General features: G+C 52.0%; 1 protein-coding gene across 10 annotated transcripts in view; it reads left to right on the top strand.

Annotated features, from left to right (window-relative positions):
* tmem269 (transmembrane protein 269) overlaps positions 1-12,351 on the top strand; it is a 207,519-nt gene that overhangs the window by 128,193 nt on the left and 66,975 nt on the right. The gene's annotated exons all lie outside the window — the stretch shown is intronic.

Here is a 12,351-nt window from a genome sequence, read left to right as displayed (position 1 = left end):
CCAAAAACAATAAATTTAGAGTACCCAATTAAGGGGTAATTTAGTGTGGTCAATCCACCTCACCTGCACATCTTTGGGTTGTGGGCGTTAAACCCACACAGATACGGGGAGAATGTGAAAACTCCACACAGACAGTGACCCCCCCCCCCCCCCCCAGTGGAATCCCATAACATAACGGCCTGCAGGATGTGGGGGTGGTGGGGATAGACGACATGTCACAATTGCCTATCCCCTCCCCCCGCAGCCAGGTACCATGGGCTGCATGATCGCGACTGTTGCCAGCTGGCACATGGCCAGGCGGACCCCCCCCCCCCCCCCTCCCCGGCATAACCTCTCTACTCCCCGGCACGCACCCTCTCCAATACTTGCCCTCCCCGGTCTCGGTCCCTCCCCCCCCCCCCCCCCCCCCTGGCACACACCCTCGCCATCACTTCCCACCCCACCCCCGGCACACATACTCCAACGGCTCCTGCGACCCCCACCACCTGCGGCCGTGCCGTCACTTCTCCGGCGGCCGCCCCATGCCGACCCCTGCCTCCGCGCTGGCCGGCGTCAACCAGTGTCAAACACATCTGTCAACGCCTCCAGGCTCACCAACTGCCCTTCCAAGAATAGAATCATAGAATTTGCAGTGCAGAAGGAGGCAGTTCGGCTCATCGAGTCTGCACCGGTCCTTGGAAAGAGCACCCTACTTAAGCCCATGCCTCCACCCTATCCCAGTAACCCCCCTAACCTTTTGGACACTAAGGGGCAATTTAGCATGTGCACATCTTTGGACTGTGGAAGGAAACCAGAGCACCCAGAGGAAACCCACGCAGACACGGAAAGAAAGTGCAAACTCCACAGTCAATCGAGGCCGGAATTGAACCCTGGTCCTGGAGCTGTGAGGCAACAGTGCTAACCACTGTGCTGCCCCTTTATATGTCCTTCACTTCCACCCCTCCCATAACCGAAACCTACGAGCCATTCTCACCGGCTCAAACGTATGATTTTCTCGGATTGGCATCAGCCTCGACCCCGCCCTTAAAATGCTGCCAAAATTGCCTCCATATCTTCAGTGTGGCCACCACCAATGAGATACCTGAATATTTCCCTGGGGCAAACGGAAGCGGCACCATTGCCAGCGCCCGCAACCCCGACACCTGACAAGAGCCTGTGCCCACCCTCACCCACATTGCCTCTGGCTCTCTACCCCAGCCTCGCACCTTCCCGCCGTTCACCGCCCAATAATAATACATCAGATTCGACAGAGCCAAATCCCCTGTCTGTCGTGCCCTCTGAAGCACCATCTTCTGAATCCTCGCTACCGTACCTGCCCAAACGACAAAATCAACCATTCCACCCCCATAAAAGCACCTATGGGAAGAGTAAACACTGGAATTTTTTTTTTTAACTGGCAAAACATTCATCTTTATCGCCTGCACCCAGCCTGCCAATGATATAGGGAGGCTGTCCCACCTCAACAAATCAGCCTTGACCCTGCCACCAGGCTCGTAAAATTCAATTTATGGAGCCGGGCCCAATCCCCAGCCACCTGCATCCCAGATACCTAAAGTGAGTAGCCGCCACACGAAATGGCAATCCCCCCAAACAAGCTCCCATCCCTGGCGGGGAGACTAAGAAGCACTCGCCCTTTTCCAAATGCAATTTGTATCCCAAAAATGCCCTAAATCTCTGAAGCCAGCCCCATTATATCACCCACCATGGGAACCAGGTGGGAAATATACAACAAAAGGTCATCAGCATACAGGGACACCTTATGCTCCACACTCCCTCACTATCCCCCTCCACTTATCCAAGCTCCTCAGCGCAATGGACAAAGGCTCTATAACCATTGCAAACAAAAAGGGCGACACGGGGCATCCCTGCCTTGTTCCCCTATGCAGCTGAAAATATCCTGAGTTCACCTCATTCGTACGAACACCCGCCTTCTGTTCCTTATACAACAATTTAACTCACGCCACAAATTTAGGCCCAATCTAAAACCGTTCCAACACCGCAAACAAATAACTCCACTCTACTCAATCAAACCCCTTTTCCACATCCAGCGCCTCTCCTGCTCCCCCTTCTAATGGGAAGAGCATCACGTTTAACAAGCACTGCATATTCGAGGACAGCTGCCTACCCTTTACAAACCTGTCTGATCCTCCCCAACCACCTGCGGACGGTATTCCTCCAACCTAAGCACCAACACTTTGGCAAGAATCTTGGCATCCACACTTAACAGGGATATTGGCCAATATGACCCACACTCCATCGGGTCTTTATCCTTTTTCAACAGCGAAATAGATGCCTGTCCCATTGTCTCCGGAAGCCCCCCCTACGGTCCGCATCCTCAACAGCGAGGCCAGCCTACCAAAAACTTCTTATAAAATTCCACCGGGGACCCGTCCGGCCCCAGTACTTTACCCATTTGATTTTTCCCTACCGCCCGAATCTCCTCAATCCCCACTGGCTCCTCTAACCTTGCCCTTTTCTCCTCTTCCACTGTGGGACTCTCCGGCCCTTCCAAAAACTCCCCCTATCTGATTCATCATCCGGAGGCTCCTACCTATACAACCTCTTATAAAATTCCTCAATTGCCCTATTCACTTGCTCCAGCGCAACCACTAGTCCCCTCACCCCATCCCGGACCTGAACAATCTTCCAGGAGGCCGCTTGCCGGTAGAACTGTCCCGCCAGCAAGCGACTGGCCTTCTTCCCGTACTCGTATAGCACACCCTTTGCCCACCACACCTGCGTACCGTTTCCCTGTAAACAAAAGGTCAAACTGAGTCTGCAGTTCCTTTTGACTGGCCAAAAGTTCCAGAGTGGGATCCTCTGCATACTTCACATCCACTTCCAAAATATTGTCTACCTGCCTCTCTCTTGCCTCCCTACCCACCTACACCTTAATCAAGATGATCTAGTCCCTTACCACCACCTTCAGTGCTTCCCATACCACCGACGGCGCGACCCCACCTTTTTATTGAACCCCACATATTCGTCGATCACCTTTGCCATCCTCACACAAAAACTCAGATCCGCAAGCAACCCCACATCCAACTGTCACGCCGGCCTCTGTGCAGGCCCCTTCTCCAAGACCGCATCCTGCAAGTGCGGAGCATGATCTGAAATAATGATCGCCAAATATTCCACTTTCCTCACCCCCAAAAACAATGACCTCCCCAAAATAAAGAAATCAATCTTCGAATATACATTATGCACTAGCGAGGAAAAGGAATCCTCTCTACGCCCTGGTTACAAGAACTGCCACGGATCCACTCCCCCAACTCCTTCATAAACCTGCCAACACCCTTGCTGTCCCGAAGGGGTCAATGACCGTGGCTTAGATCGATCCATCTTTGGATGCAACACTATATTTAAATCCCCCCCCTAAAATTAACTGATTTGTGTCCAGGCTCGGGATGGCCGCCAATATCCTCTTCATAAACCCTACTTCATCTCAATTCGGGGCATACACACTAGCCAACACCATCAACCTCCCCTCCAAAGCACCCATTTACTATAACGTATCTGCCACCACCTTCTCCATCTGAAACCTAACTCACTTACCCATCAGCACCGCTACCCCCCAGGCCCTGCTGTTAAATGCGAAAGAAACACCTGACTCACCGAACCTTTCCGAAGCCTAATCTTCAAATGGGTTTCATGCAACAGCACCATATCAGCTCTCAAGCTTCAAAAGATTTTCCTCACCGGTCCACCTAACCCCCGCCTGTTCCACGTTACCATTTGGCCTGGGGGTCCCTCACACCCTCTTCCCGTCCTATCAGCCGTAACCACCCGTAGGGCATAACTGCCCGCCCGCCAATTTCTTATGATCAAACCATGCCTCTGGTCATTGTCAACCAACTCTCCAAACTCCAGAAACCGCCCAAACACTTCCCCTCAAAACCATTCCTATCTGCATGCTCCCCATTCACACCTACTAGACCAGTCGAAACCTGTCCACACAGACTCGGCCAGCCACAGCCCCTCCCCCCACCTTGTACCCATTTACTAGTCAACTTGCATTTGTTAACGAGGTGACCCCCACCAGAGCTCCCTCTCCCCACGTACCTAACACAACAACCAAGAGAAACCCCCCACACCCAACCCTTCCAAACAACCAAACATTTTAAACACAAAGCAAAGGGGAAAAAACTCCCACTGTTCCCAAACCATCCCCTCCCAATCACGACATTTAGTCCCAGCCCTTCAACCCTAACGGGAGCCTCCACCATCTGAAAGAAATGGCCCTTGAAGTTCTACATAACTAACTCTCAGCTTCGCCAGGTAGACCACACCAAACTGCACATCACTCTTGTAAAGCATTGCTTTCGCCCTATTAAAGGCTGCCCACCTCCTTGCCAGCTCCACCATGACATCCTGGTATATACGAATACCACTGCTTTCCCACCTCACCTGATTCCGCTTGGCCTTTCTCCAGACCTTCTCTTTCATCTGATAGCTGTGAAAATAAACAAACTATCACAGCTCTTGGTGATATCAGTCACCTTTGGCTTCAGCCGGAGCGTCCGATGAGCCCTATCCAGCTCAAAGAGGGTGGCGTTCTCTTCCTCCGCCAACAATTCGGCGATCATCCCTGAAAAGTACTCCGTTGGCCTCAAGCCCTCCTGTCCCTCAGGCAGTCCCGCAATCTGAAGATTCTGCCACCATGTCCTGTTCTCTAGCTCCTCCACTTTGGCTCTCAATCCTTTATTACTTTCCTGCACCTTTCGCAGCTCGTCTCCCACCGAGGCAAGCTGGAACTGTGCCGTGACAATGCCCCCTCCACCCTTTTCCACACCTCTCTATGCACCCGCACCATCTCCAACATCTTTCCAAGAGCCTCCTTTATCAGGGCCAGCATATCTTCCACCAACTGTTTGAGCGTCCCATCATCTTCCCATGTAGTTAAATGCTTGGCAAACTGCCATTCGAACTCCAACACCATCACCTCAGCCAGCATGTCCATCGTAATGGGCGCAACCCCAGCTAGTGAGCTTGTTCCCCCATCTTTACTCCCACAGAACTCTATACCAAGCTCGGGTCCTCAGTCGGACAAGCGCTCATTCCTTTTCGTGCCGTATTCTTTAGTTGGGATTTTGACATCCTCCAATTCCCACAACTTTACTGAAGACAGCTCATTTAAAAATACCCCTAAAAACTGGGTGAAAAGGGCCAAATAAATGAGAACTCTAGCAGGAGCCACCCAACATGCAACCTCCACCTATATGTCGCCACCGGAAGTCATGAAAAACCTTTCTGAATAAAAAATATATACTTTTTTATTTTATTAGTTTGGATAGAAAACTGGCTAACCGACAGAACGCAGAGAGTCGGTAAAACTGGGTATTTTTCCTACCACAACTATTTACAATATATATTAATGACTTGGAGTGGGGATAGAAGGTACTATAGCCAAATTTGCAGATGACACTAAAATAGATGGGATAGTAAGTTCCAATGCGGAAATAAGAAATTTACAAATGGATATAGATAGGTTAGGTGAGTGGGCCAAAATTTGGCAGATGGAGTTTAACGTGGATAAGTGTAAGGTCATCCATTTTGGTCAGAAAAATGGAAAGGCAACTTAATATCTAAATGGAGAGAACCTTCAGAGTGTTTCTTGCAGAGGGATCTGCGTGACCTTGTGCATGAATTGCAGAAATCTAGGATGTAGCTACAGCAGGCAATAAGGAAAGCAAATGGAATTTTGGCCTTAATCGCTAAAGGAATAGAGTATAAAAATAGAGAAGTGGTGCTGCAACTGTAAGGCCTTGGTGAAACCTTGCCTGGAGTGCTGTGTACGATTTTGATCCCCTTATTTTATAACAAATGTAGTTGCATTAGAGGGAGTTCAGAGGAGGTTCACTTGATTGATTCCAGAGATATGGGGTTAGTCTTACGAAGAGAGATTGAGCAGTTTAGGTCTATACTCTCTGAGTTTAGAAGAACAAGAAGAGATCTAATTGAGGTACATCAGATAATAAAAGGTATTAACAAACTAGACATGGAGCGAATGCTTCCTCTTGTGGGGCAATCTAGAACGAGAGTTTATAGCTTTAGAATAAGGGGTAACAGATTTAAAATAGATGAGGCGAAATTACATCTCTTGAAAGGGTTGTGAATCTGTGGAATTCACTACCCCAGAGTGCGGCAGATGCCATGACATTGATTACATTTGTGGAGATAGACATTTTTAATCAGTGATGGGTTGAAGGGTTATGGAGTTTGTGCAAGAAAGTGGAGTTGAGGCTGAGAGCAGATCAGCCCTGATTGTTTTGAATAGTGGAGCAGGCTCAAGGGGCTGAATTGCCTAAACCTGCTCCTAGTTCTTATGATTCATTATGAGGCCATTATGTACTCCTGTCCTGGAATCTTCACCCCACAAAGCCCACTCACAGTCACCTTTCATTAGCAGTACAATATACCAAACTCCAGCCAAGATTCCACCGTCTATTCGCAAGATAATTTGCAGATAACATATCCATCCACCGCAGTTCATGTCATCCATTCAAATTAACATACATATTCGGAGTAGGCCATGAAGCCGCTTGAGCCTGCCCACCATTTGACAACATTGCCTATATTATACCAGAGACTACAACTCAAAAGTACTTAATTGGTTGTAAAGCAATTTGGGACATTGCGAAAGGTGCTGTATAAATGTTGGTTTTGTCCTTCTTCCATTACACCTAGCGTGCGGTAGGCAGAGTGACTGCAGTAATGGTAAAATTGGAGGCCCAACGCTGATTCTCTAAGATAATTAATCATAGAGCAATCCACTGATGTTAAGAAAGTGGTTAAGAAATCACTACATTTATAGAAACAATTCAACTCTGTGATAAAAGCAAATTACTGCGGATGTTGGAATCAGAAACAAAGACAGAAAATACTGGTCAATTGCAGCAGGTCTTGACAGCATCTGTGGAGAGAAAGAAGGGAGCTAATGTTTTGGGTCTGGATAACTTTGACAGAGAGCACAATCCAATTACCACGTTGTGCCTGAAAGTCTGCTCGCCGTGGCGCAGCATGGCCAATAAAAGCCAGGAAACCCCGCTCCCAGGATCTACCCGGCTCGCAATACCTCCCGAGATCGCGTTAGATCTCGCAAGACGTTGCAATGTAAATCCTGCCATTTGGCAAATCTGCATATTAAAGCGAGACAGCTAGTCTGCCACCTGGGCACCCTGGCAGTGTCAGCCTGGCATGAATGTTGCGGGTGGTCGGGGATCTTCCCATAGTGTGTTTGGGCTGGGGAGGGTGGGGTTCGTGGGTCACTTCGGGGTGCCTCTTGAGATCGGGACGCCATTTAAAAATGGCATCTCCATCTCTCGCTACACTGGGGAGTTCCGGTGATTGGAGCTCCTCAGTATACAAAACGGGGCTATGTGCAGCTTCAGCCGCGCGTTCCCAGCTGAGGCCCCTTATACAATGCGAGCGCCGGGAAACATGCGGCTAAACACGCTCGCTATGGAACTTTGTTTCCAATTAGTTGAATTCTGCCCAAAGAGTCATCCAGACTTGAAACGTTAGCTCCCTTCTCTCTCCACAGATGCTGTCAGACCTGCTGCGATGTCCAGTATTCTTTGTTTTTATTTCAACTTTGTAGCAATCTTCACCTCCAACCCCCCCCCCACCCCCAGCCTCTCACAAATCCCCACTCCAACCTCTTCCTAACACCTACTCTAACCTTTCCTCACCCACCTCTAACATCCCTAACACTCACTTCAATCCCCATCTCCCCTAACCTCCTCCTCCACCCCTCTATCCAGGCCCATCCCCTCTAAACTCCCCCACAACCCCTTTCTAACCTCCCTCCCAAACCCCCGTATCCTCTCTCCCAACCCTCTCTATAACCTCCCAACACTGTCTTCTAACCTCCACCCCTTAACCCCCCCCCTCCCCAAACCCTCCTCCCCAAATACACACATACAAGCACAGCATTGGTTCCCAAATTACAGGAATCTGACGAAGCATTTTTCAACCAAGAGCACTCAGACAGTTCCTGCGCTGCTGATGCACGATCAATGACCACTAAAACGAGGTTGTGGTACAACTGAAGGCTTTAATAAGCTAGATGTTTCCCCCAGCAGCTCGGGTACAGAATGAGGGCTGCTGGGACGGCACGGGTTCTTATACCCTGCTTATCAGGGTGGAGCTATTATGCATTCTAGCCAATGGCAAGCATATAGGTTCTACCAATGTTACTTCAGCCTCTCAGGTACCGTAATACCTATAATACCAGATTCACCCCCTGTTAAAAAAAAGTCCGGCGGGGTTGGTGGCCAGCAACTGCAAAACAACATAACATGGTATAATTAGTTATGGAGGTACCGTAATATCCCCGTACAGTGTTTAGTAACTATTTACAAGTCTGGTAGCTATGTGCATTCGGTGTTTTATATTTACAGATTACAGTTAAAATGAAGCAATCAGTCGATCGGGGGCCCTGGGAGTTCTCTGTGATCGTCGGAGCCTCGGTGGTCACTCCGGTGGAGCCTCGGGCGTCTGTGACTCCAGGAGCGTGGCTTCGATCTCCATGGCAGCTTAGTCACCCCTAGACAGCGCTGGTGGGGAAAACGGCTGACCTGGGAAGGGAGCACCTGCGGGGAGCGTCGGTGGGTGGGGGGGGCCTAGGCAGGGGCGGCGGAAGAACCGATCCTCCTCTAACATGCTGCGGTGGAGGGGAGGTTGGGACTGGTGGCTGGAATGTACGTGGAGTTCCGGCGGGCGCCAGGTCCCGTAGGGAGACCGTATCTTGTTGGCCGTCGGGGTACGCCACGTAGGCGTACTGGGGGTTGTTGGCATGGAGCAGATGGACCCTCTCGACCAACGGGTCCGACTTGTGCGCTCGCATGTGTTTTCGGAGCAGGCTGGGTCTGGGTGCTGCCAGCCAGGTCGGGAGCGAGGTCCCAGAGGAGGACTTCCTGGGGAAGACGAGACGTTCGTGTGGTGGCTGATTGGTGGTTGTACAAAGTAGTGACCGGTTGGAGTGGGGGGCATCCGTGGGGACTTCTTGCCAGCGGGAGACTGGGAGGTTCCTGGGCCAGTAGGACGGTCTTCCAGACCGTTCCGTTCTCCCACTCTACCTGTCCATTTCCCCGTGGGTTGTAACTGGTCGTCCTGTTCGGGGCAATGCCCTTGCTGAGCAGGAATTGACGCAGTTCGTCGCTCATAAAGGAGGACCCCCTATCGCTGTGTATGTTACCTCGGAACCCGACCAGTGCAAAGATGCTATGGAGGGCCTTGATGACGGTGGAGGCGGTCATGTCTGGGCAGGGGATGGCGAATGGGAACCGGGAGTACTCATCAATCACGTTCAGAAAGTACGTGTTGCGGTCGGTGGAGGGGAGGGAGCTTTTGAAGTCCATGCTGAGGCGTTCAAAGGGACGGGAAGCCTTTATCAGGTGCACGCTCTCTGGCCGGTAGAAGTGCGGTTTGCACTCCGCGCAGATTTGGCAGTCCCTGGTGGTTGTCCTGACCTCCTCGATGGCAGGTTGCGGGTCTTGACAAAATGGAAAAAGCGAGTGACCCCCCGGGTGGCAGAGGTCCTCGTGGAGGGCTCTGAGGCGGTCCACTTGTGCGGTGGCACATGTGCCGCGGGACAGGGTGTCAGGAGGCTCAATTAGCTTTCCGGGACGATACAAGATCTCGTAGTTATAGGTGGAGAGTTCGATCCTCCACCTCAAGATCTTGTCGTTTTTTATCTTGCCTCGCTGTGCATTATTGAACATGAAAGCCACCGACCGTTGGTCCGTGAGGAGAGTGAATCTCCTGCCGGCCAGGTAATGCATCCAATGTCGCACAGCTTCTACTATGGCCTTTTTGACTGAGGAGTGGCGGATTTCGGAAGCATGGAGGGTACGGGTCTGTCCGCTTGGTTGAGGGTTGCCGCCAGAGCTACGTCCGACGCGTCGCTCTCGACCTGGAAAGAGAGGGACTCATCGATGGCGTGCATCGTGGCCTTTGTGGCTGAAGGCCTGGTGGGCCTCTATCGACAGGGGAAAAACTGTGGTTTGGATCAGGGGATGGGCCTTGTCTGTGTAGTTGGGGATCCACTGGGCGTAGTAGCTAAAAAATCCTAAGCAGCGCTTCAGGGCCTTAGAGCAGTGAAGGAGGGGGAACTCCATAAGGGGGCGCATGCATTCAGGGTCGGGGCCTATAACTCCATTTCGCACTACGTAGCCGAGAATGGCTAGACGGTCGGTGCTAAAAACGCATTTATCCTTATTGTACGTTAGGTTAAGGATCTTTGTGGCCTGGAGCAATTTTCTGAGGTTGGTGTCGTGGTCCTGCTGGTCGTGGCCGCAGATGGTGACATTATCGAGATACGAGAATGTTGCCCGTAAACCGTACCGGTCAACCATTCGGTCCATCTCGCGCTGGAAGACCGAGACCCCGTTGGTGACACCGAAGGGAACCCTTAAGAAGTGGTAGAGCTGCCCATCTGCCTCGAAGGCAGTGTATTTGCGGTCACTAGTGCGGATGGGGAGATAGTGGTAGGCGGACTTGAGATCCACCGTGGAGAAGACCTTATAATGCGCGATCCTGTTTACCAGGTCGGATATGCGGGGGAGAGGGTACGCGTCCAGCTGTGTAAACCTGTTGATGGTCTGACTGTAGTAAATGACCATCCTATGCTTCTCCCCAGTCTTTACCACCACTACTTGAGCTCTCCAGGGGCTGTTACTGGCTTCAATGACCCCTTCCCTCAGTAGCCCTCTGATCTAATAAAGATCCGGTCCTGGGCACTGTAGCGTCTGCTCCTGGTGGCGAAGGGTTTGCAATCCGGGGTGAGGTTCGCAAACAGGGAATGCGGGTTGACCTTAAGGGGTAAGACAGTAAGGGGTGGTATAGGGCCGCCGAATTGGAAGGTCAGACTTTGAAGGTTACACTGGAAGTCTAAATCCAGGAGTGTAGCCGCGCAGAGGTGGGGAAGGACGTTGAGACGGAAATCTTTGAACTCCCTTCCCTGGACTGTGAGGTTTGCTAAACAAAACCCCTTTATCTCCACTGAGTGGGAACCGGAGGCCAGTGAGATTTTTTGATTAACAGGGTGGATGAGGAGGGAACAGCGCCTTACCGTGTCGGGGTGTATGAAGCTCTCCGTGCTCCCAGAGTGAATTAGGCAGGACGTCTCATGGCCGTTGATGAAAACAGTCGTCGTAGCAGTTGAGAGTGTTCGAGGTCGAGATTGATCCAGAGTCACCGAGGCCAATCGCAGTAGTTGAGAATTCTGTTCAGGCAGTGTGTGGTCGGCCGAGCTGGGGTCCTGGGGGCCCATCCAAGATGGCATCTCCCATTGGTCGCAGATGGCCGGGGGTGCACAAAATGGTGGCGCCCGTCCCTCTAGCGTGGCGTCCGTGGTCCGCATGTGGCCCTGGGATATGGGGGTGGCGGCAACCGCTGGCCACACGGGGCCCGTGGAGAAGTTCGTAGTGGCGGTCCGGAGTCGCCGCTGGAGACCGCGGCCACCGCTTGGGCCTGACATACCCCACAAAATGGCCCTTTTTGCCGCATCCCCTGCAGGTGGATGCGCGGGCCGGGCAGCGCTGGCGGGGGTGCTTGGCCTGCCCGCAAAAGTAGCAGCGGGGCTCCTCGGGGTTGGCAGGCCACCTTGCAGCGCAGGCCTGCGGGGGAACGGGGGAAGTCTCTGGGTCGGCCGCTGCGGGGTTCCACGCTGCCCAGGGGACTTACGCGCGGTCAGGAACGTAGGTGCGGGCGTTCCTGGAGGCCACGTCCAGGGAGCCTGCAAGGGCCCATGCCTCCCTAAGACCCAGGGTGTCTTTCTCTGACAGGCGCTGGCGGATTTGAGATGGAAGCATACCTGCCATGAAAGCGTCCCGGACTAAGTTCCGTGTGCTCGCTCGCCGAAACTTGCGGGCAGCCGCAGCTTCTGCCCAGCAGCAGGTAGAATTCCTCCAACTATTCCCCAGGGGTTTGCTGTCTTGTTGCAAACAGGTGCCGGGCGTAGACCTGGTTTACCGGGCGAATATAGTGTCGTTTTAGCAGCTCGATTGCTGCATCAAAGTCTTCCGCTTCCTTGATGAGGGTGTAGATCTCCGGGCTCGCCCTTGAGTGCAGGATGTGCCGTTTCTGCTCCCGTGGGTGCGTTTACTGCCGTCTCGAGGTATCCTTTAAAACACGCCAGCCAGTGCTTAAAGATCGCCGCTGAGTTCGCTGCGTGGGGGCTAAGTTGCAGACACTCCGGTTTGATTCGAAGCTCCATCCTTTCTTAAAATCTAGCTTATTAAATTGATGCACGATCAATGACCACTAAAACGAGGTTGTGGTACAACTGAAGGCTTTAATAAGCTAGATGTTTCCCCCAGCAGCTCAGGTACAGGATGAGGGCTGCTG

Source organism: Scyliorhinus torazame, chromosome 16, assembly GCF_047496885.1.
Source record: "Scyliorhinus torazame isolate Kashiwa2021f chromosome 16, sScyTor2.1, whole genome shotgun sequence".
Classification (NCBI taxonomy): domain Eukaryota; kingdom Metazoa; phylum Chordata; class Chondrichthyes; order Carcharhiniformes; family Scyliorhinidae; genus Scyliorhinus; species Scyliorhinus torazame.
The sequence above is the reverse complement of the archived record's forward strand: the minus strand, read 5'-3'. Positions and strand labels throughout refer to the sequence as shown.